This window comes from Diceros bicornis, chromosome 4, assembly GCF_020826845.1.
Source record: "Diceros bicornis minor isolate mBicDic1 chromosome 4, mDicBic1.mat.cur, whole genome shotgun sequence".
Classification (NCBI taxonomy): Eukaryota; Metazoa; Chordata; class Mammalia; order Perissodactyla; family Rhinocerotidae; genus Diceros; species Diceros bicornis.
In genome coordinates, this window is record NC_080743.1 from 76,811,469 (window position 1) to 76,833,650 (window position 22,182).

General features: G+C 40.8%; 1 protein-coding gene and 1 pseudogene across 1 annotated transcript in view; both read right to left on the bottom strand.

The window, feature by feature from the left end:
• The window catches only part of KCNH1 (potassium voltage-gated channel subfamily H member 1), a 353,446-nt gene that overhangs the window by 128,410 nt on the left and 202,854 nt on the right, over positions 1-22,182 (bottom strand). The window lies entirely within an intron of this gene.
• Positions 1,152-2,971, bottom strand: LOC131405023 (acidic leucine-rich nuclear phosphoprotein 32 family member B-like; annotated as a pseudogene).

Genomic DNA, 22,182 nt, shown 5'->3' on the forward strand with positions numbered 1-22,182 from the left:
ATAGCTTTTATGATGTGCAAGTCATTGTTCTAACCACTTTGTATACATGATTTATCTTAATGGTAGATACTACTACTGTCTTCATTTTACTGATAAAGATTCTGAGTCAAGAATGTTTAAGTGACTGCCCAAAGTCACACAGCTGGTTAGTGGCAGATGGAGGAGTCACACCCAGGCAGGCTGGCGTGGCAACCAACTCCACCACTGCACCAGATGCCTGTCTAAACACGTCTACTGTGTGCCAGATACTGTTCCAATGCTTCAAATATATTGACTCATTTAAATCTCTTAACAGCCCTATAAGGCAGGGACTATCATTTGCCTTATTTGCAGTTGGGCCACAGAAAGGTTAAGCAACTTGCCCAAGGTCACACAGCTAGTAAGTATGGAGCTAGATTCAAACCCAGACAGTCTGGGTACAAAGTCCCTGCCCTGAACCTTTACACCAGGGTTTCTAGACTCAGCACAATTGATATTTTGGGCCAGGTAATTCTTTGCTGTGGGAAGCTTTCTTTTTTCTTTCTTTTTTTTTTTTTTTTTGTGAGGTAGATCAGCCCTGTGCTAACATCTGCCAATCCTCCTCTTTTTTTGCTGAGGAAGACTGGCCCTGGGCTAATATCCGAGCCGATCTTCCTCCACTTTATATGGGACGCTGCCACAGCATGGCCTGACAAGTGGTGCGCCAGTGTGGGCCCGGGATCCGAACGGGCGAACCCCGGGAGGCTGCAGCGGAGCACGCGCAATTAACCGCTTGCGCCACCAGGCCGGCCCCTGTTTTTTCTTTTTAATTTTTTAAATATTAAGATTTACAAAGCTTCTTCACTGTACAGAAAGTAAAAATGCTGTTACAATCTTAGTGTAACTGGTAGCCACAGACGGTTGACTCACCAATCACAGCTATTAATGCTAAAGCAAGAGTCTTACATGAAAAACTAACAACGCTTACAGTTCTGTTGGGGTGAAGTCCCCATGCTTGGTGGTGGATTTCCAAGAAGAACTAAATGAAGGAAGGAGGAATGTCACAGGAACTAGTCTTTGGCTCTTTGGGTGGGTGGGTGTCCTGGGCTTTGTATCACAGTTACCCTTTTTTTTTAACAGCTAACAAATCTAAACAAGCAGTCCAATCAATACCTAATAGTTATTTTCTTGCAGGTTATTTGGGGTCTTAATCATCTTCTCCTTCATCATCTGTTTCTCTCTTCCTCTTTTCACCTTTCCTGTTTTCTTTCTCCCTCTTCATCCTCATCTCATCGTCTTCATCTTCACCAACTTCTCCATCTTATCCAAATCCTTCTTCCTCCCACTGACTTCTTCTTCAATCCTCTTCCCCTTTTACATCTTCATCCTCTTTGACGTCAAACTCTTCCTCCTCACCATCCTCATTCTCCTCACGTTCTCCTTCTTCATCTTCCTCTTCTTGGTCTACACCATGGACCTCCGCATCTGAGTCAGGGGCTTCCCCATCCTCTTGGTCATAGCCATCCAGGCAGGTCAGTTGGGGCAGGAGCTTGAAGACACTCTGGGTAGTCATTCAGGTTAATAACCTCACACTTAAACAGATCCGGGCTTTTCAGACAGTCCAACTTTTTCAAAGGTTCCAAGGTGCTGATAGCTTTCAATTTACATCCACTTAAGTTTAGATGTGTGAGATTTGGACGTTCTTCTGCTAACATATCCAGACTTCTAAACACTCCACTGTCCTGAGCTCAAGCTTTCTCAATTTAGGTAGTTTGCGGAGATCTGAAACTGAAATCAAGCCTACATTTACTAAACTGAGGAACTCAGTTCACAAATGCAGTTGAGGCCTCGCTTTTCCCATCATGTGATTTGGAATTGTCCAGGACAAGGTCTTGAACAGTTGCCAGGGTATCATTCTCCACTCCAGGTGGATCGTCCTCTTCATAATCACGTTTCCCTCTTCCCCGCTCTTCAAACTTTCCACAGCGGGGGCGGAGAAGGGAGGCGGTCCTGGCCTGCGCAGCTAAGGCCATCGGAAGGGGCTCGCTCGCAGCAGAGGCCGGCGGCGTGGTCCGGGGCCGGTCGGGCAAGCGAGCGGAGCCCCTTGAGCCGAGGTACCCACGGGAGTGGAGAGAAACCATGGAGGGAAAAGGGGGCTGGAGCGCAGCGCTGGTCTTCCCCCCGCCGCCCCCGGCCGGGCCCCCCACTGCGCTTAACCTGGCGACACCGCGGCGACGGCTGCTCTGCTCCACAGAGGCTCGCAGGGCGCCGCTGGGGAGCTATTCTGTGTGTTGTAGGATGTTTAGCAGAATCTCTGACCTCTTCCCACTGATGCCATTAGCACCTCCCAGTTGTGACAACTAAAAATGTCTCCATACTTTGTGATATGTCCCATGGCGAGCAAATTCACCCCTGTTGAGAACCACTGCTCCTTTCCTTGCATAAATCAACCTGCCAAATGAGGGAGTCAGACAAGAAACAGGAGTGCATGGGCTCTGAAGTCCCTCTGATCTCCAATAAATGACTATGATGATGAATCATGATTATGGAATTAGAAATAAAAATTGAAGTGGATGATAATATACCAGGTCTATTCATGATGATAAAAACATGGCCTTTCTCATCTTCTTAGAGACAAAGACAATTTCCAACCCAATGGTGTTGTCCATAATTGACTTTGAGGACTTCTTATAAGCCCAGGTATCTGTCTTCCACAAAGATTTTGATCAGATAGGAAATAATTCTCTGGCCATTACCCACGCCATGAGTCTCTGTTGCTTCCCTCCCACTAAATCTGACACACCATGGCCATCAGAGCTTTGGAGTCACACCGACTGAAGGGTTAAACACCAATGCTGCTACTTACTTTCTGTGTGACTTTGGGCAAAGAACTTGATCTCTCTGAGCTCCATTTTCCTCATCTGTAACATGGGGATAACACCATCTGCCTTACAGTAGGATTCTGGGGAGGATTAAATGTGATGATGTATTTGAAGTGCTCCATGCAGTACATGCTCAACACATGTCAGTGGTTGCTACATTATTATTATTCAAGATGCAACTCAAAACATAACTCTTCCAGAAGCCTCCTAGAACCATCACATCTGACTTCCCCACTCTGCTCCCCAGTGTAACTCGTGTGAAATCAACAATACTCAGATGGGCCCTACCTACCTGGAACCACCATGACCATGATTCTCAACCAGGGAGCATATTAGAATCCCCAAAAGAGCTTTTTAAAAATTACATTTTCCTAGGTTTAGTTATACCCAGGGGTGAAGTGGGGTGAGAAGACGATGAGCAAGTAGATTTGTAAAAACTTCCCATGATTCTTATAGGCACCATTATCTCATCCCCATCTGTGAGCCTCTAAATTAGTCTGTGAGTAACCACTGGATGCCTTGTTTTGAAAAAGTCTGGTTATGTTCAACTATTTTAACATGTTTAAGGAAAAGAGTGTGATGTCTTTATGAAACAGATTATAAAACAACAGGCTTACCAAGAAGTACTTAATGCTAATTAGGTACTGATGATGAAAAAAATTAAAGAGGGGAGTAGTTAATTGAAGGAATTCGTAACTAAGTTGATAAATGAACTTTTTCCTAGCTGAGAAGAAATAATCATAGGCTAGATTCAGATTGTAGAGAGACTAGGAAAATATCGCAGTCTTTATTTTGTTTTCTCTTCTCACTTGAAAGAGAAAAGATTAAGAAATAGAGTGTAAAGAAAAAGGTAATTTTAGGCTTTGAAATAACCAAGGTGATTATTTTTCATGAAGAGAGATGGCTAAGGAGGGCTGGCCATGCGGGAGGGGGAGGAAACGGAACCTTCACCAGGTCTATGAACAGCCAAGCTTTGAGTGTCTGCCGTGACACTTGGACAGGCCAAGGGTCCTGGGCTTCCTGTCCTGAATCACGGGGCTGCAAGACAGTCAAGGTTACCCTGAAGGTGGAGAGAAAAATAAAAATTAAGCTAAGCAGTGGTGGATATGTTGAGTTTAGAGAGGGAAAAAAAATACAACATTCAACTTGTATTTAGCTGTTTGATGTAGTATTTACATATCTTGATAAATTTGTCCAAAAAATAGCAATCAGAAATCATTGGATTCTACTCTTCTGTTGATAGTGTTGTTAATAGTAAAGGCCTGAGTGGTGAATTTCTCTGGATTTCCGATTCAGTTTCACCAGAGCGTCCCCACTGAACAGTTGACTTGGTGGTAGCTATCAGGGACTGTTAAGACTAGTGCTTAGAAAAATATAGTCAGCCTTGAGATAAACAGAAGAAACAACCCCAGAGAATTCTTCTGGTGGGGCAAAGCCAAGGTTAGAAGGAAACAAGTGGAAAGGTGATCTAGACAAAGGAAATAATGTGTGCTAAGGTGCAGAAGGCAAGGATGAGGACAACGTGGGCTGGAAGACAGCTGAGGTTATTTAGCTACAACATAAGGATATGGAAACATAGTCTGCATTAACTGATCCCATTTGGGGAACTGAGCAAAGCAAGGCCTCCCGCCATGAGAAGATGCCAGAACTTAGTCCTGAATTATTCTGGTAAATAAAGGAGTGCGGTATATGGAAAATTCCAGGCAAAGGAAATAGTATGGCCAAGGTGGGCAGGTTGAGAGAACAAATCTTGTCTGAGGAACTGCAAGTCTCTCAGCATGGCTGGTGCCTAGAATTCAAAGAGGGTGCTGGGGAGATCCTCAGAGAAGAGGCTGGGGTTTGACAGGACCCACATCATGAAGGGCGTCTTTGGGTTTTATCCTGAAGGCAGTGGAGCTCCTTGTCTATACGTGGTATCTCTGCCCTTGAGCTCAGCACAGACATGGCAGACCTCAACCAGCATCCTAGGATGTGGACCCTGCTCTGCTCACAGGTTCCAGGGGAGAAGTCAGAGGAACCCACCAATTGGGAGCTCATTCTAACAGCTCACTAAAGCCAAGGGAGACACTAACTATCTTGGTGTTTATAAGTGATGCACTGGTATTACCACCATACCTTTCAAACTGCTAATTTGGTTTGCCAAGACAGGGTATCAATATACATTATAGAATTAACTCGTTGTTTGCTAATTCTGACAGTAAAAGTTTTCAAACTGGCATAGCTTCTGTAGCTTTTGAAATATTTTCCAACTTAATCCAGCACATGGGGAGGAGTTTCAGAAAGATGTTTTCACTAAGTGAGGTCTACAAGTTATACATGTGCTAGTAAATGGAAGACCAGACATAGACCCTCATCCCCTCTCTTAGACATTGCTCCCCTCAGGCATATACATAGGGCAGAGATCCCGGTTCCATGACAGCCCTGCACTTCTCTTCTAAAACTTAGATTTCACCTCCACTCAGAGAGGCTCTTCTGAGCCAATCGACCCTCTGGATGCCTCCCTGAATCTGAAAGGAGGGATGGAGAGAACCCAAGAAGTGACAGGTGTGGCCCTGGAAGGGCGCTATGACACTGCCATCAATATGCGGAGGAAAAAAGTTCTGAGGGGCCCAAGTTTATAGAAAGAGCAGATAATAGTCTGTATTCCGCCCTGAGAGGCATGCTTGAAACCCTGTGCTGCTCCCCAGTAGGGCTCCTAGGGGAACTCTGGGGGACCAGTGGGAGAAGGCAGTCTCTGAGGGGGAAGGGTATTTTATCACTGACATCATTTAGAATTGCCAGCTCATGATGATAACAGAAACAGTCCAACTTTCAGTCAATAGTTTAATATTCTTAAATTCTCTACAGACAATCCACTAGTGTGGACCCCTCCTACCCCCATGTCGCTCTTGAGATGGCCCTGCTCCTCCCTGGTCTCTGGTTACTACAGGTGGGCTGGGGTGCCAGAAGGATCAAACTGAGCCCCATTTGGCACTTGGTTGTTTAATCAGCAGCAGTACATGTTCTGTTGCTTAGAAATTGCAGATCATGTGCCCTCTTTGGAACTAAAAGCAGTACAACTATTTAATGCGAAATCGAATGGGCTTTCAATCACTTCAGTCTAACGGACAAATTTGGTCTCTTCATTCATTCATTTATTCCACAAACATTTACCGAGCATCTCCCTTGTGCTAGGCACCGTGCTAGCACTCAGATACAATGTCTGATAAGACCTGGTCCCATAAGAACAAACAAACTAGACTTGGTGTGGTCAGGGTGCAATCCAGACTGGAGGTGGAGGAAGTGGGCAGGGTGTGCAGTATGCCCAGAGAAGGGTTTTGAAAGATAAATGGGAGTTAAGGGTATGGCAGTGGAGTGGGGAGGGAAGACTCCCAAGCAAAAGGAAGTGGTTCAGCCCTGGGGCACCAGGTATGGATGAAGAGTGGTGAGAGAAGGGGCTGGACATGTAGCCAGGGGTCAGGCCTGAAGCCTTATACCAGGCTAAGATGCTTGGATTTACACTTAAGACTTGCTCAGCAAACCACTAGCGTGTGCTATGAATCCACGGACATTTTCAGAGCTTCATTAAATACAATGAGGGTATGGGAAAGGCCCTTTGCTGAAGAATTTACACATACTCAGTTATTTCCACCATTTAACTCTTATTGCTTTGGTTAAATCCTAGCAGAGTAATGAAGTCACTACAGATAATCAGCCAATTCGTCAGTCAAAGAACGTGGATTGAATGCCCAACTCTCTCACCTACCAGCTCTCCTTTGACTGTTCTTGTCAGTCCTATCATGCAGCCTAAACATTTTGTATCATTTCTGCCTACCCCTTTCCTCAACTTTCCCAATTCAGTTACCCGAAATCTCTACTTCTGATATGTGTCTGGTGTCCATTTTCTCCATTCCATTGCTGCTGCTTCTAGTGTTCAGAACCATTCCTTCTCAAAGGTCCACATTCCAATCGCTTCCCAAGCCCTTGTCCTCTCTTCAGCCCCTCCCAAACCACCTCGATCCTGCCTCTACACTGCAGTAGCCATCTTTCCAAAACACTCTTTTGATCATATCATTCCCAGCTCACACTTCAGAGGTTCCGCACTGACTCAGCATCCAGTCCATCCTCCTAAGCATGGCACCCAAGCATGTGGCTCCAACCTGCCTTTGCACCCTTGCCTTCCACTACTCACTCTCCCATAGCTATGCTTCAGACAACCCTGAGTCCTCCCCTTCCTCGCATGCACGCTGCATTCAGGATTGGCTCCAGGGACACGCAACCTGTGCAGTCACATGGCCTCTGCCCTTAGACAGTCCCACATTTGGCTGAACGCTCTGCTGTCGCTCTCTTGAAATGTTTAATGATTTTTGAATAAGAAGCCTAGCATTTTCATTTTGCACTGGGTCTCACAAATTATGTTCTGATTCTGCCTGCTTTACATCCCTATCTTTACTCACGTTGTTGTCTCCATAGAAAGATCTTTATCTCCCTTTTCCTACCTGCTAGAACATGACCCCTCTTTCAAAGCCCAGCTCAAATGCCGTCAAGTTGTTGCCAGCCTCCCTAAGCCTGAAGCAAGCTCTCCTCTGGGTTCCCAAAACACCCCGCTTCTACTTCTGCTTTAGCACTTGTCACACATAACGCACAATAGTTATTTGCAAACATGCCTCATCCCCTACCGAAAAGAAGGCCCAGCTTCTCTAGGATGGGGGAGTATAATGTTTCATCTCTGTTGCTCCTCAGGGCTTGGCACAGAGTAAACTCTCAATATGTTATTGATGAATGAATTTCACTCTCCGTAGTAACCCAGCGATTTCTTAGCCACCAGTGTCTCTTCTCCCCATGAGCTGCTCCCGGCCCAGCCCAGTTCCACTGACTGTGCCCATGGTAACTTTTGGCCACCCCAGAAACTATGGTAATGTAAGAATGGGCACCAGGCAGCCAATTACTTGAGGAGAGCGAAATGATTTTGTAACTAGTAATGCACATGAAGAGCTGTCTGAGTGAAAAGGAGAAAAAAAATCAACCCAAATTTGAAAGTTAATAGGCCCGCATAATTTTCCGCAAAAGAGAACTGATTCCCAGTTGTATATAAAATTGTTCCTGAAGTAAGCGGTGCACTGGGATGTCCAAGAGGCTTCCTGAGGCTGAAGACCACAAAAGTCAGTGGAACTCAGCCATGACTGTTTTCCCCTGAGGACCACATTGCATCAAGAAAAGTCCCAACCACAACATGCATTCTCTTTCTATCCTTCTTGCCGCACTTCTTAATCCAGTCATGTCTTTTTCTTGCTTAAAACCCTCCCAACACTCTCCTCACTAGAGAACCTTAGTAAAAATAGCCAACATTTATTGAGTGCTTTCTTTGTGCCAAGCACTATGTCAAGTATTTTACAGAGATTATTTCATTAAATCCTCACAGACTTAGATGATAAGTGTTATTATCATCCCTATTTTAAATATTAGAAAACTGAGATACAGAGAGGTTAAGTAACTTGTCCCAAATCACACAGGAGCTAAGTGGTAGATCCAAGAGTTGAACCAGGCAGTCTGAGATCTGAGCACTTGATCACTGATCACTGCACCAGCCCTTGCCTACCTGGCCAGCTGCATCTCTCACACCTCTCCTCTGTCTCCTGCTCCTCACGGATGCCCACCTGAGCTTTGCACGGCACTCTGAATGTGCCTAGTTCTCTCATTCAGGCTTCTGAGCCTTTGTTCCCAAAATGTGCATTATTCTGGTGAATGTGACCCCCTTAAATTTGGGTTTCAAATGTGGGCCTTAGGACTCCTTTCACTGATAAAAAATTGAGGACAAAAAAGAGCTTTCATTTATGTGGATTATATGTATCACTATTTATCATATTAGAAATTAAATCTGAGAAAATTTAAAAACATTTCTTTATTCACTTAAAAATGACAATAGGGGCCGGCCGGGTGGCGCAAGCAGTTAAGTGCGCGCGCTCCGCTGCGGCGGCCCGGGGTTTGCTGGTTCGGATCCCGGGCGTGCACCGACGCACTGCTTGGTAAGCCATGCTGTGGCGGCGTCCCATATAAAGTGGAGGAAGATGGGCACAGATGTTAGCCCAGGGCCGTCTTCCTCAGCAAAAAAAGAGGAGAATTGGCGGATGTTAGCTCAGGGCTGATCTCCTCACAAAAAAAAAAAAAAAAAAAAAATGACAATAAACTCTTTATATGTTAACACAGAAAACATATTTTATGAAAATAGCAATAGTGTCCAAAACATTGAAAAATTAGTAAGAAGAGTGTTACCGATTTACATTTTTCCAAATCTTTTTAACATCTGGCTTAATTGATGACAGCTAGATTTTTATACCTGCTTCTACACTCAATCTGAAATGATATGTTGTTTTGACTGAATTATATGAAGAAAATCCAGTCTTACACCGATATGTACGCAGTTGGAAAGGGAAGGAATATTTTAACAGCCTTTTCAGATAACTAAGGACATTCTTCTTTGATACTATCCTAAAATTCAACAAGTTGTAGTTTCTTACAGTTTAATGGGAATCTAATACCATATCAATGAACTTTTCATACTCTGTTACATTAATACATTGGTCTATCTTGCACTTTGAATGGATCTTTTACCCACGTATGGTTTTGTAACATCATGCATTAGTCTTTGGAAAATATGGGTTCACTGAGTTATGCAGATCTTCCAAAAGTCAACACATTACATTAAACAATATCAAAAAATAATATTTGTTAATATCACCATCAATCTCATCAGTCTTTAGTATTAGAAACTGTCAAACTCATGGTGGCAAATACCAGTTTTTCTTAATTCTAATTTTTGCTTAAAAGCTTTAATTTTATAATTGGCAACAAATATTGTCAGTTTTCCTTGAAGTGATGGGCTCACTTCACTGATTTTCAAGAAAATGTCTGCCAAATACCCTAGTCTGGATAACCATAGCTTGTCTGTCAGTTGTTCTTTCAGGCGAAAACAGTAGTGAAAACAGCATGAAAGAAAACAACAGCTATTTCAGCTTGGAATTCAATTGCACAAATGCCTTTTCTCAAAACAATCAAAGTGCTTTATGTATACTTCTCATTTTGTCACACAGAGTATTAAAATATATTCTCAACGGTCAAGATTTAATATATTTAATTACAGTCATGCGTCACTTAACAACGGGGTTACATTCTGAGAAATGCATCGTTAGGCAATTTCGTCATTGTGCAAACATCATACAGTGCATTTACACAACCTAGATGGTATAGCCTACTACTACATAGGCTATATAGTACTAATCTTAGGGGACCACCATTGTATATGCGGTCCATCGTTGACCAAAACGTCATCATGTGGCACATGACTGTATTCTTATTGCTTCATCAAGGGCATCCTTAAATGAAACCACATTTTTTTTTAACGAGTACATGGCGGTGAAGAATACAATGACTACTAGTACAGTTTGGGACTGCCTTTATTCCTACTAAGGTGCCAGCTGTTTTACACACCATTGCTTTGTACCATCAGTGCACAGATCAACACAGTAAAACAGGCAAATAATGTCTTAATATTGTTATGTAAATAGTTTTGGCCTCACAAACTCCCTCAAAAGGTCCCCCATGGGTACACAGATCACACTTTGAGAATTGTTGCCCTGCACACCTTTTTAGAGCCAACTCAAATGTTACTTCCCTGAGCAATTTTACCACCTCCCCTTCTTATGTGTCACCACTGTAATTCGTACAAACTTCCAGCAGAGTACTTACAACATTTTATTACAGATAGTTAATTAAATCATCTTTCTCTCCTATAGCTGTCACTTTCTTCAGGAAGAAATCATGTGTTATTTATCTTTGAATACCCAGCCCTTACCAGGCCAGGCACATAGTGCTTGATAAATATTTGAATGAATGAATAACTTGTACGGCAGATTGAATTTTCTAAAGATGGTTACAACAATATGTCCCATCACACATGCTCTTCTATAATCTTGCCACATACTCACCAATAGGTCTATTTCATCTCTTTTAACCTGGCAGGGCTTTGTGACTTCATCAACCTATAGAGCATGTTACAAGAGATGCTATGTGACTTCTGAGGCTAGGTCTTTAAAGTGCCATGCATTTCTGCCTTGATCTCTTGGGACAAACACACTTGGAAACCAGCAAATACACCATGAGGAAGTCCATGCAGCCTGTGGAGGGGCCTACATGGAAAGGAACCTGGCTCCCTGGCTCAAAGCCCCAGCTGAGTTCCCAGCCTACATCTAGCGACCAATTTGCCACCCATGTGAGTAAGCCATTTTGAAAGGGGATCATCCAGTCCCCAGTTGAGCTGAGCCCACTGACAACATGTGGAACAGAAACGAGACACCGTGATGAACCACTGCTCAGCTGCAGATTTATGAGCTAAATAAAAATTGTTATTGTTTTAAATCACTAAGCTTTGAGGTAATTTTTTATGTAGCAACAGATAATTAACACATCTTATATTTGAGTTATCCTTCTTCCCAAACTGTCAGGTCATAGAAGACAGAAACTATGATCGACTTATCCCAGTATCCCCTCCCACATCTAGCACAGGGCCTTGCACATTGTAAGTGATCAAAATATATTTGTTGACCTGAAGTCAGCACCTTTTTTTGATGCCACATACCTAGTTAAATATAATCAATATGATCACACATGGAATGGGGGACACAATTAGATACTACCATACCATTAGGAAATGACATAAAATGTTAAACACAAGCCATAAAACCCCAGTCTCCCTATTTTTTCCCCATGAATTAGGCTACAGAGGGATTTTAAACGATTATGAGAGAACTGTCTTGCTATCCACCTCCTCGCCAGCTCAAATGAGAAGTGTGAGACAGCCAATTAGGAAGACAGATGAGGGCTGCCACAGAAGACAAGGAAGATAGAGAAAATGTTGACATCTATTTATTTTTATAACATTATTTTAATGATCATTTCAATTTTTAATCAACCCTGCTTAATTTATAACAACAATATTAGCTAAAGTAAGAAATAAAAAATTGTATTATGTATTTTTAGCTCTAATTTACAAACTGTAAAAGAAATTTCACAGGACGTTTTTGTTTGTTTCCAGAAAAGACATACTGTGTCTGAATGCATCAGTAGAAGTAAACTGAATGATGGCAAAGAAATGGAGACCAAACAGTTGGTGCTAGTTTTATTTGAAAGTATCATTCCTTATATAGTGAGTTTGGGTTTGTAGCCATGTTTGAGGGTGGCATGCGGAACCCAAAAGCGTGTTATTGGCAGAGATGTTCTAACTAATGCTACCTTCAAAACTTCTTGGGAAGCATTTACTTACAAAAGCTCAAAAAAAAAAAAAAAAGCTCAAAACCAAAAGAATTCTTTGAAATAAAAGAGTACCTCATTAGAAAGCCACAGAAGCAAATGTTCAATATTACATATTAACACTTTGCAGGCTTCTAATAAAATAGCACTTTGGGTTGCTAAGACAAAAAACCATATGCAATTGATGAGACATTAGTGAAAATCTGCATTAGAGGTGTTTGCTTGGAAACGTTGGATGGATCTGTGGCAAAGAAGGTAGTTCCAGTACCACTTTCAAATGACACCATAGATTAGCATATCAGGCTAATGACATGGAAGACCAACTCATCGACCAAATAAAGCAAGCAAAGTATTTTCCATTGCAACCACACAAGTGCACTGATACTGTTAATATGGCAATCTTTCAGTACATACATGATATGAACATGATGGTGATATGAGGAAAGAATCTTTTTTTGTTCATGCTCATTGTTAAAAGACACAACTAGCTCTCAGATGTATCAAGCTAAGAAGAATTACATTGTCAACAGATGTGGTTTGGAATTTAAGTTTTGTGTAGGAGTATGTTCTGATAGCACAGCTGCAATGATAGGAAAACATTCTGGAGTGATTACCCAGATTAACAAACTTGCACCAGAATGTAAATTAATGCATTACTGCCTTTGTTGAGAAAGACTTGATTCAGAAATAAGTCAGCTAAACTAAACATTCTACTTAGTGATGTAGTAAAAATTGTGAATTACGTAAAGGTAAATGAATTATATTCATGATTACTCTAAAAGAATAACTGAGAAGGAACTTAATCATAAACAAGAGTATTACATGTTGATATTTGATGGTTATTGAGAGGAAACGTTTGTAAGAAAGTCTAAAGTACAGAATGAACTCGTAGTGTTTTGCAACATAAGAAATCAGCTTGGTCCCAACTTGATAAAGATATGAATTAGACAGCCAGACTTATTTATTTGTCTGTCTTTGCTATTTTAATAATCTTAATACTTCCATGTAAGGGAGGAACATGTTTTTCAATGGCAGATAAGATTAAAGACCAAAAACTAAAGCTAGAAGCTTACAAGAACAGTTTCCATAGTTTATGACATGTTCTAGAATTTAACAATTATCAAGGAAGGAGGTGACTATATTGATATAGCACATCTGCAAAAAGTTATCACCAAATATTTTTTGAATTTGACAGAATGTTTTGAATTTATTTTTCCAGATTTATGCATAGAAAATACTATGGATTCATTTTTTCATCAAAAGATAATTTAAATTTAATGAATATTTTTGCAACTGGCTACCGATGAAGAGCTGAAGATGAATTTTGAAAACACAGCACCACTTCATTTTAGATAAAAATTAAACATGAATATTCTAAGCAATGCTAAATTAGCTAGACTCCTTTTTTCATTCCTGTCAACACAATATCAGACCCCAGAGACCCTGTATGTCAATCCCACTGTCCTAAGGAGAAATGCAGGGGCCAGATCCTAAATGACCTTGAATGCCCTTCAAAACATACCTAGGAACATAAGCCACACACACACTTCCACGATGGTCTTTCTTTCCTGTCTCCAGATCCCATAGGAGAATGTTCTATTCTTTCATTCTGGGAGCAGTTCTATTCCACTCTTCAGTAATGATGATTCTTGTTCATTGTTATTCAGAAAGTCATTGCAAATCATTTCTGAAAATGCCTGCTCTTGAACAATAGGATTTAGCTGAGGATGGCTCAGAGGATTAGCTACTGCTGTCCTAAAGATGTGGACCCCACCTGGGAGTGGAGCCCTAGGGATCTTTGACATGGATGAGTAGTTCCCAGAGCCACATTTCAGAAAGAAAAATCTAGTTGCCAGCAACCTACTTTAATTCAGCATGCTTTTGTTGAATGCCTGACCCATGGCTTGTGTCCTTCATGCACTCATTTCAGGCTCCATCGTCTGTCCCCTGAGAATAGCATTTTTGTCAATCCAACCTAGATTAGATAAATTAGCAAGCAAGAAGCAAGCTCATATACACATCGTGTTCATTCAAAGTGTGCACATAGGTGTTTAATATGAGGAACTGCTATTTCACTCATAACTTTGTTTGATTATGATAGTGGAATGACAAAAGTACAAGTACAATGGGAATTTTCTACATTAATCACCTGTGCGTACATGTCAAATAAAAAACATGCAATTTTTTCCTTTTTCCCTATGTTTGTTCTGAATATGTTCACTAAAACATAAATTTATGTCTGTTGAATCCAATAAACAGTTGAGGCTTATATTTTATTCATCTTTTTTAAATTTTTCTAAATTTAATTTTTTCGTATTATAGTTTGACAAAAGTATTAGTCTAAGATAGATTGGATATTTTAAAAAATCAAAAACTAGTTCTTTACTACAGATAGCTTGAGAAGCACTGAACTAGAGAACTGAGAAGAGGGCATCTCTGACTATTTTTATTTTTTATTTATGAAGACTCTCCAGACTCATCATCAGTAGGTATACTCTGAGCTGTTTTCTACCTGTGACATTGGGTTTATGGGGAGCCATCTACACCCATTCTCCTGTTTTCTCCTATCCCTAACACCAATGACTTCACAAGGTGGTTCCCTATGGAATTAGCAATGCTGCCTACAAAGAATAAAGTGAAAATAATAAAGATGGAACCTCACATCAGCCCAGCACATTTTAGACAATAAAACCAACTATAAAAGAGTCAATTGAAAAGGTCAAACAATGTAGGGGGCATGGCGTCTTGCCCCTTGTGGAAAGGAGAACTTTAAGGTTATTTTTCATTTTCCTTCTTTTTAAAGGGAGCGTAGCCATCAAAAGAAGAAAGCTGACAACCTCCAGTTCAGCTTTCAAGATTTCAGTTGAGAACATCTAAGAAGCATTTTTCTTCTCATCATGAAATTATCTGCTGAAGCAATTCTGCAGTTACTCTGAATACATACACACTAAAATGACTTAATACTCTGAAAGTTACGTTTCCAACTGATGACATGCAAAAAGTGGCTTTGCAAAATGTGCCTTTGTGTACAGAGCCCAGTGAGCAATTACCTATCCCTACTGACCAAGCTGTTTAGGCACAGAGCCTGGGCAGCACCTTTGCCAAGTCTGCCCTGGGCCTGCAGAGTTGGCACATGGTGACTTGGAGTCCAATGGGAAACACATTCACCATCAAAGAGCTAGTTTCTTAAACCTGGATGGAATATAAATTTGCTTTTTTCTATTTCATAAATGCAATTCCAACCTTTTAAAGACATCAGCTTGCAAAACCCTTCATGACTATGTGTTCTCTCTGTATCTTATAATTTTGTCATGCAACAAGCACTAACAAGTATTACTACTTTTCAAGGATCTAGATGGAGAATTGGGAAGATCAAAGATGAATTAGATAATTTCTATGCTAAAGGAGCCTTTGCTATATAGTCAACCAGTAATTATTTTAATACCTTATATTTGTCCATTACAGTTTACATTTGAACATCACAACTACCCTCATCCCAATGAAATAGGCAGGGAAGGACTATTGCCATTTTCCCAAAGAGGAACTGGAGAATAGGATATATTAATCTTCTTACGTTCACATCACAAGAAGCAGATCTAGCACACAGTGGTGGCTAAGAGCATGGCTTTGGGGTCAGATGGATCTGAGCTCACAAATCAGCTCCAACAGTCATCACCTTAGCTGGTTATTTTGGGCATATTAGCCCATTTGAGCTTCCATTTTCTTATCCATAAAATGGAGATAAATAGCACCTGCCTCAATAGGCTATTGGAGAATTAACTGCGAAAATGTTTGTGAAGATGGGAGGAGCTCAATAAGTGATGGTAGCTCTCATTATTTCATCAAGAGTCCTTTATTAAGACCCCCCTTACACGCACTGCAATAAGTGGAAAATAACGTAGACACAGGAACTCACAATGTAATACAGGAAGAAACAGGCGAAGGATGTAACCTACTAAAACAAAAGCGACAAATCAGGCACTGATAAGGACTGCCTCTAATGTTCCCATAGTAACATCCAGATCTCAGAGCACTTATGAAATATGCTATCACCGTCAGAGTCTCTATCCACCCGACCCCCACCCTTCGCCAGTAGATTATGAACTCCAGGTAAGTTTTACTGATTTGCTACTATTTTATACAGTACTTATTTACTGTACAAGTACTGATGGAGTCAGGAAATGAGTGCACCAAGGACACAGTTATGGTTCTCACCCTTGGGGACCTGCCATGTTGCAGGCACTCACCAAAAGCAGGCTGGATTAAAGCAGGTTGTCAACGATTAGATTGTTCTTTCTGGGATATTCTAGTTATCTTTCTTTTATTGATTTCTAGTTTAACTCCATTGTGGTCTGAGAGCAGAAACGGTATGATTCGTATTCTTTTAAATTTGTTAAGGTGTGTTTTATTGTTCAGATTGCGGTCTATCTTGGTGCATGTTCCACGTGAGCTTGAGAAGAATGTGTATTCCGCTCTTGTTGGATGAAGCAGTCTATAGATGTCAATTATACCCAATTGACAGCGTTGTTGAGTTCAACTAGGTCCTTACTGATTTTCTCCTGGCTGGATCTGTCCATTTCTGATAGAGGGGTGTTGAAGTGCCCAATTATGATAGTGGATTCATCTATTTCTCCTTGCAGTTCTATCAGTTTTTGCCTCAAGTAGTTTGATGCTCTGTTGTCAGACACATACACATTAAGGATTGTTATGTCTTCTTGGAGAATTGACTCCTGTATCATTATGTAATGCCCAAAACTGTCCTTTCTGATATGTGATTTTGGAAACTACTCATCCATGTCCAAGATCCTAGGGCTCCACTCCCAGGTAGGCTCCACATCTTTAGGACAGCAGTAGCTAATCCTCTGAGCCATCCTTAGCTAAACCTCATTGTTCAAGAGCAGGTGCTTTCAGAAATGATTTGCAATGACTTTCTGAATAACAATGGATCATTATTACTAAAGAGTGGAACAAAACTGCTCCCAGGATAAAGGAACAGAACATTCTCGCGAAGGCCATTATGGAAGTGTGTATGGTTTAGGTAACTACGCATGCTGTGAAGGGCATTCAAGGTCATTCAGGATCTGACCCCTGCATTTCTCCTTAGCATAGTGAAACTGAAACACATGGCTCTCTGGGGGGTCTGAATCAATAAGAACTCTAGTCTAAGGAAGGGCTGAATTCTAAGTGGAGGGAAGTTGGGAAGGAGGGCCCACTTAACATCTCCTTTATGGTTCTGACAATTCAACCCTGCCCCCAAACTGCAGTTCCCACTCAGTGAAACAAAAGGCCTACAATTAACTGCACCCATCCTCCTCAGAAGGCATTCAATGCATATCTTTGTTACCCAACCAGGGTTAAGTTTCACTCCCTATGTACAGTACCTTCCTGAAGGCAAGTTCCAATAGGAACAATCTCTTTCTTATTAAATTCCTAGTGCTATTGCAGTGCCCTTTACAAGTTGGTACCTTGTGTGGCTGCCCAGTTGGCTGCCTCTTCACGTGGCTGTTCATGTTGTCCCCCTAAAGTCTATTCTCAATAGAGCAGCCATACTGACCTCTTAAAACCTAAGTCAGATCACATCCCTATGACTCTCCATTTCACTCAGAATGAAAGCTGAAGTCCTTACGATGACCTAGAAGTCTTTACGATGACCTTCTATCTGTCCCCTCCATCTCTCCAACCTCATTCTTCCACTCTGGCATCCTTGCTATTTCCTGAAGACACTCTCCTGCCTTATGGCCTTTGCACTGGCTGTTACCTGCGCAGGAAGGCTCTTTACCAAAATAACTGTATTGTTAATTTTGTACCTCTTTAAGTCTTTGTTCAATGGTACTTTTTCAAAAGGGCTTCTCAAAGAGGTTGTAACATTACAACCCACTCCCAACGCCTCCCTTTGGCACTTCAATTTCCTTTACCAAACTCTATGATCCCTACCCCCTACAGCACTTATTGCCTTCTAACAAACACATAAAATTATTCAATTTATCAATTAAGCACTCATGTAGCCCTTAAATATTCCAAAGATCATTCTAAGCTCTTTAGAAATAATTTAATACTTTTACTATGTGTATTGATTATTTTCTGACTCCTCCCCCTTCCATAAGGGCAGGAATATTTTTCATATTCACTAATGTATCTCTTGTGCCTAGAATAGTACCTAGCATGTCATGGGTACTTAATAAATATCTTCTAATAAGTGAATGATTCTCCCACTAGTTCTTTTCATGGAACCATCCTTGAGTTTCCTTTAACCATCTCAAGTGCTGATGTTTCTCTCCCTTTGTACAAGCCACTCCTGCTCCCTGGAATGCTTTCCCCTCTCATCCATGCCAAAAACTCCTACTCGTCCTTTGAATTAAGTATCACTGCCCATGAGAATTTTCTCTTGACTGTGTGGAGATAGTCAAGAGCTCCTTCCTCAGTGTAGCCAGATCACACCAAGGATGCTTCCCTGAAGAAACCTAGTTCTGGCAAATAAATGCATCTGTGTTTGCCTCGAGGAGACATTTCCTTGGAGGGTCTGAGCTTCAAGCACAGGGTGAGTTGAAATACACCAATGATAAAACACTTGCCTAGAGTATATTTTACCCCCATCCATTGGATAGGAGTAAACTAGATTCTGTGTTGAATAGGAGAAGAAGAGAAGGAAGAAGAGAGACCAGCTGCTTACACCATCCAAAGGACCACATTAAAAGACATTAAAAATAAACCACTAAGGTAAAAAAAAAAAAAACAAGTAGACAATGACTTGCCATGGAGAGTTTGGAAAATGACAAGGTCGATCCTAGTTAACTGAGGTGTTCAGATCACAGTCTGTCTCCAGCCCCTCTATAGAACTGCAACTCTTTCTTTCTTCACCTCTGGGAAAGACAATGCTAATGTATTTAATGCGTGTCATTTTCCTTCTTTGGCACTCTCAGACAGTTTGAGAGTGTCATTTCAGAACTCCAAAAGACCAATAAAACTGCCCAGGCTTGACCAGAGTTGAGATTCTTATGCAAGGCAACACCACCAAGTTTCAATCAAAGAATGTGCTCAGGTAACCAACCCTGGTTTTAAATTTCCAGAAATAATTCTTTGATTCTCCTTACAAGTCTCTTTAAAAGCTACCAAAGAGCTTTATGAATACCTACTAATTACAGTCTGTCAATTCTCTGTAAGTTCAACCAAGTATTTGAGAAAGCATGACTTTGCCATAAAGATACCCTGCAAACACAGACCTCTCCAAACACATAGGCCAACTATTTGCTTTGTGGCTTATCCAAGGAAAATACTGTTGCCAACTTCTAATTGATATTTTATTCTGCTTAAGTTCCAGTATTTGAATATATAAGATATTGGATAACTCAAGCCAATATAGAAAAAGAGGCCTTTTCATTATCTCCATCCATTATCCACCCAAATTTATATTCAGAAAATATATCCTCATTTTTGGATTTCCAGAAATAAATTCTTCCTAGGCATAATTTCATTGAAAGCTTTTAACGAGCTTTGTAAATTACCACCCTCCCAAGGAGGGTTCAAATCAGATTAAGACAGAACTGAGAGAGAGAGTTGAGATTAGTCTCAGCCAGGCCACCAGGTACTTTCAGTCACAAACAATGGAGCAAGTTGCAGAGAGCTCTGAACAGATGCCTGAGTGGGCTGGCTGGGCCATGGCTCAGGGCGTGACATTGACAGGCAGACCAAGTCTGACAGCTAGGAAGTTGCAGAAGTCATCTACTCATATGTCTTCCTACAGCATCCTTGCCCAGGGTCACCAAGAGTCAATACTTCCTCTCTTAGAGAGCTTCCAACTCTGCTTCTTCTGTTACTAACCACCTCAAGACTTAGAAAAATTTCGCCTCTAGTTCTTCCCCATTGGGCATAACCGTACCTTCTGGAGATATGCAGGATGACTCTATTCTTCCTCTTACATGAAATTCTTCAAGTATTTAGAGCAGCACTGTCTAATAGAACTTTCTGCAATGATGGAAATGTACTGTATCTGTGCACTGTCCAGTATGGTAACCACCAGCCACATGTGGCTATTGAGCCCTTGAAATGCACTGGTGCAACTGAGGAAATAATTTTTTAATTTTTATTTAATTTTAATTAATTTAAATTTAAATTTTATTTAAATAAATAACTACATGTGGTATGTGGCTATCACATTGAACAGTGAAGATTTAGAAACATTTCTCATGACCTCTTTGCCAAAAATCTTCCCTTTTCCAGGTAAACAGCCCTTGTTTCTTCAACAGTTGCTCAAACAAAATGTCTTCCAGAACTTTTCCATGCAGTCAGTCCTCTCTGGATAGGTCCCAATTTTCTAAATTCCTGCAATGTACTAAAAAAGAGAACTCCTGGTGAGGTCTGCCAGAAAAGACAAGGGCCTCTTATCTGAGCCTGCTCAGATGTTTGATAATCCTCTCCTTAAACCTACCTAGCCAGTCAACGTTGGGCATATACTGAGCACTCAACAAATATTTGATGCTCAAATGAATATTCCAGGTATCATGGTGTATTTGGTGAGCTCATTTTCCCAATTCTTCAGAGTCTTCTTAAATCTTCTACTTCTTTTTTTACCTCCATTCTGATTTGTTTGGCTGGCTTTGAGGATTTGTGGCTCTCAAGAACATCAGATATTTCTATATTAAAATTGTATAAAAACCCATTGAAAACTCGAACATAAATATTTTTAAGGATAACCAGGGTTATTTGGTCTCCCTCTAGGAGTAAATAACAAAAAGTAACTTTCTTAAAGGACAGTAAATGTTATCTGGAGGAGAATAAAATTTCTAGGTAAGAACCTCTTTAGATGAAGATCACACGTGACATTCATCAAAGTGAGAGAAAGCTAACTTCTCTGTGCCTGGAACGATAGACCCTTTCTTCTCACTCATTCAGCCCTAGAAGCCACCTCAGAAGGAGCTCTACATATCACTCTATTCACTGAAATATCCTATATATTATACAATAAATCAAATATCAGCCAATTACAATTGCTGTACTCTTCTGGACAAATTGTTACATGGGTATTGCATTTCTCAAAAAAAAAAAAAGATATGTATAAGTTGAATTTGAGGAATTTAAATCATTTCAGGGATACTTTACCATCTTTGCAGATTATCCTTCAAAGAGCCAGCAGATCCCCGACCACCTCAGCTTTAAGTTTCTCTTCTCCTTACTCTAGATTGTTAACAATCTGTAAACAGTCCCTGGGAAACACTAAATGAGGGAATTTGGATTTACATTTACTTGCAAAGACCTTTTTCAAAGTGAATGATCACCCTTAACAGAGCTGAGAATTATTGAATATGTTGTGCTTATAAATCAGATTTCTAAAGGTGGGGCACAACCTCAGAATTATTTTACTGAACAGAAAGAATTCATTACTAAGCCAACTTGCACGGCTGACAAGAAAGCCCCTTGCCTCAACCCTTGGTGAGCTTCTGTACACGAGTGGTAAAGCTTCCAAAAACAGAAGAGGACAAATGCGGGAAGATAGAAGGGGAGAAATGGGCTGATTACCTTCACCAGAGTCCTAAAAACTCACACCCACAGGATGCCTTTGTTTCTTCTGATAAGTAATCCTTTATGAAATCTTATGTACACAAATCCTTTCTGTGTGCGCTCAAGAAAAATAAATGACTACATTTTCACATGTAGGCACAAACAAGCTGAGGGCTCTTTGATTCTCTAAGCCTCTTAGTAATTCTGAAAAATCTTTAGGCGCAGAGTTCAGCCTCTTATTCTGTAAGGCCAACTATTAATTTTAACACTTTTGGTAAAAGCACAAAGGCCATTAAATACACTCGTGTGTGCCAGAACTCCATGAGGTATAATTAAATTTTAACCAGAACAATAAACTGCGTGAATTCAAGGGAAATATTATCTTCTTAACATTTACCCTTTCAAAGAAATCTTTTATCTAAATGATGATTACCTCTGATTTAGGGTCTTTGCAGGCATTTACTGCTAGGTGTAAGAATGTCTTCCAGTCAATCCTGGAGAATAGTATATAAGAACCTGGATGGGAGGGAAGGAGGGAGGTAGAGGAGTAGCCTAATTCCCC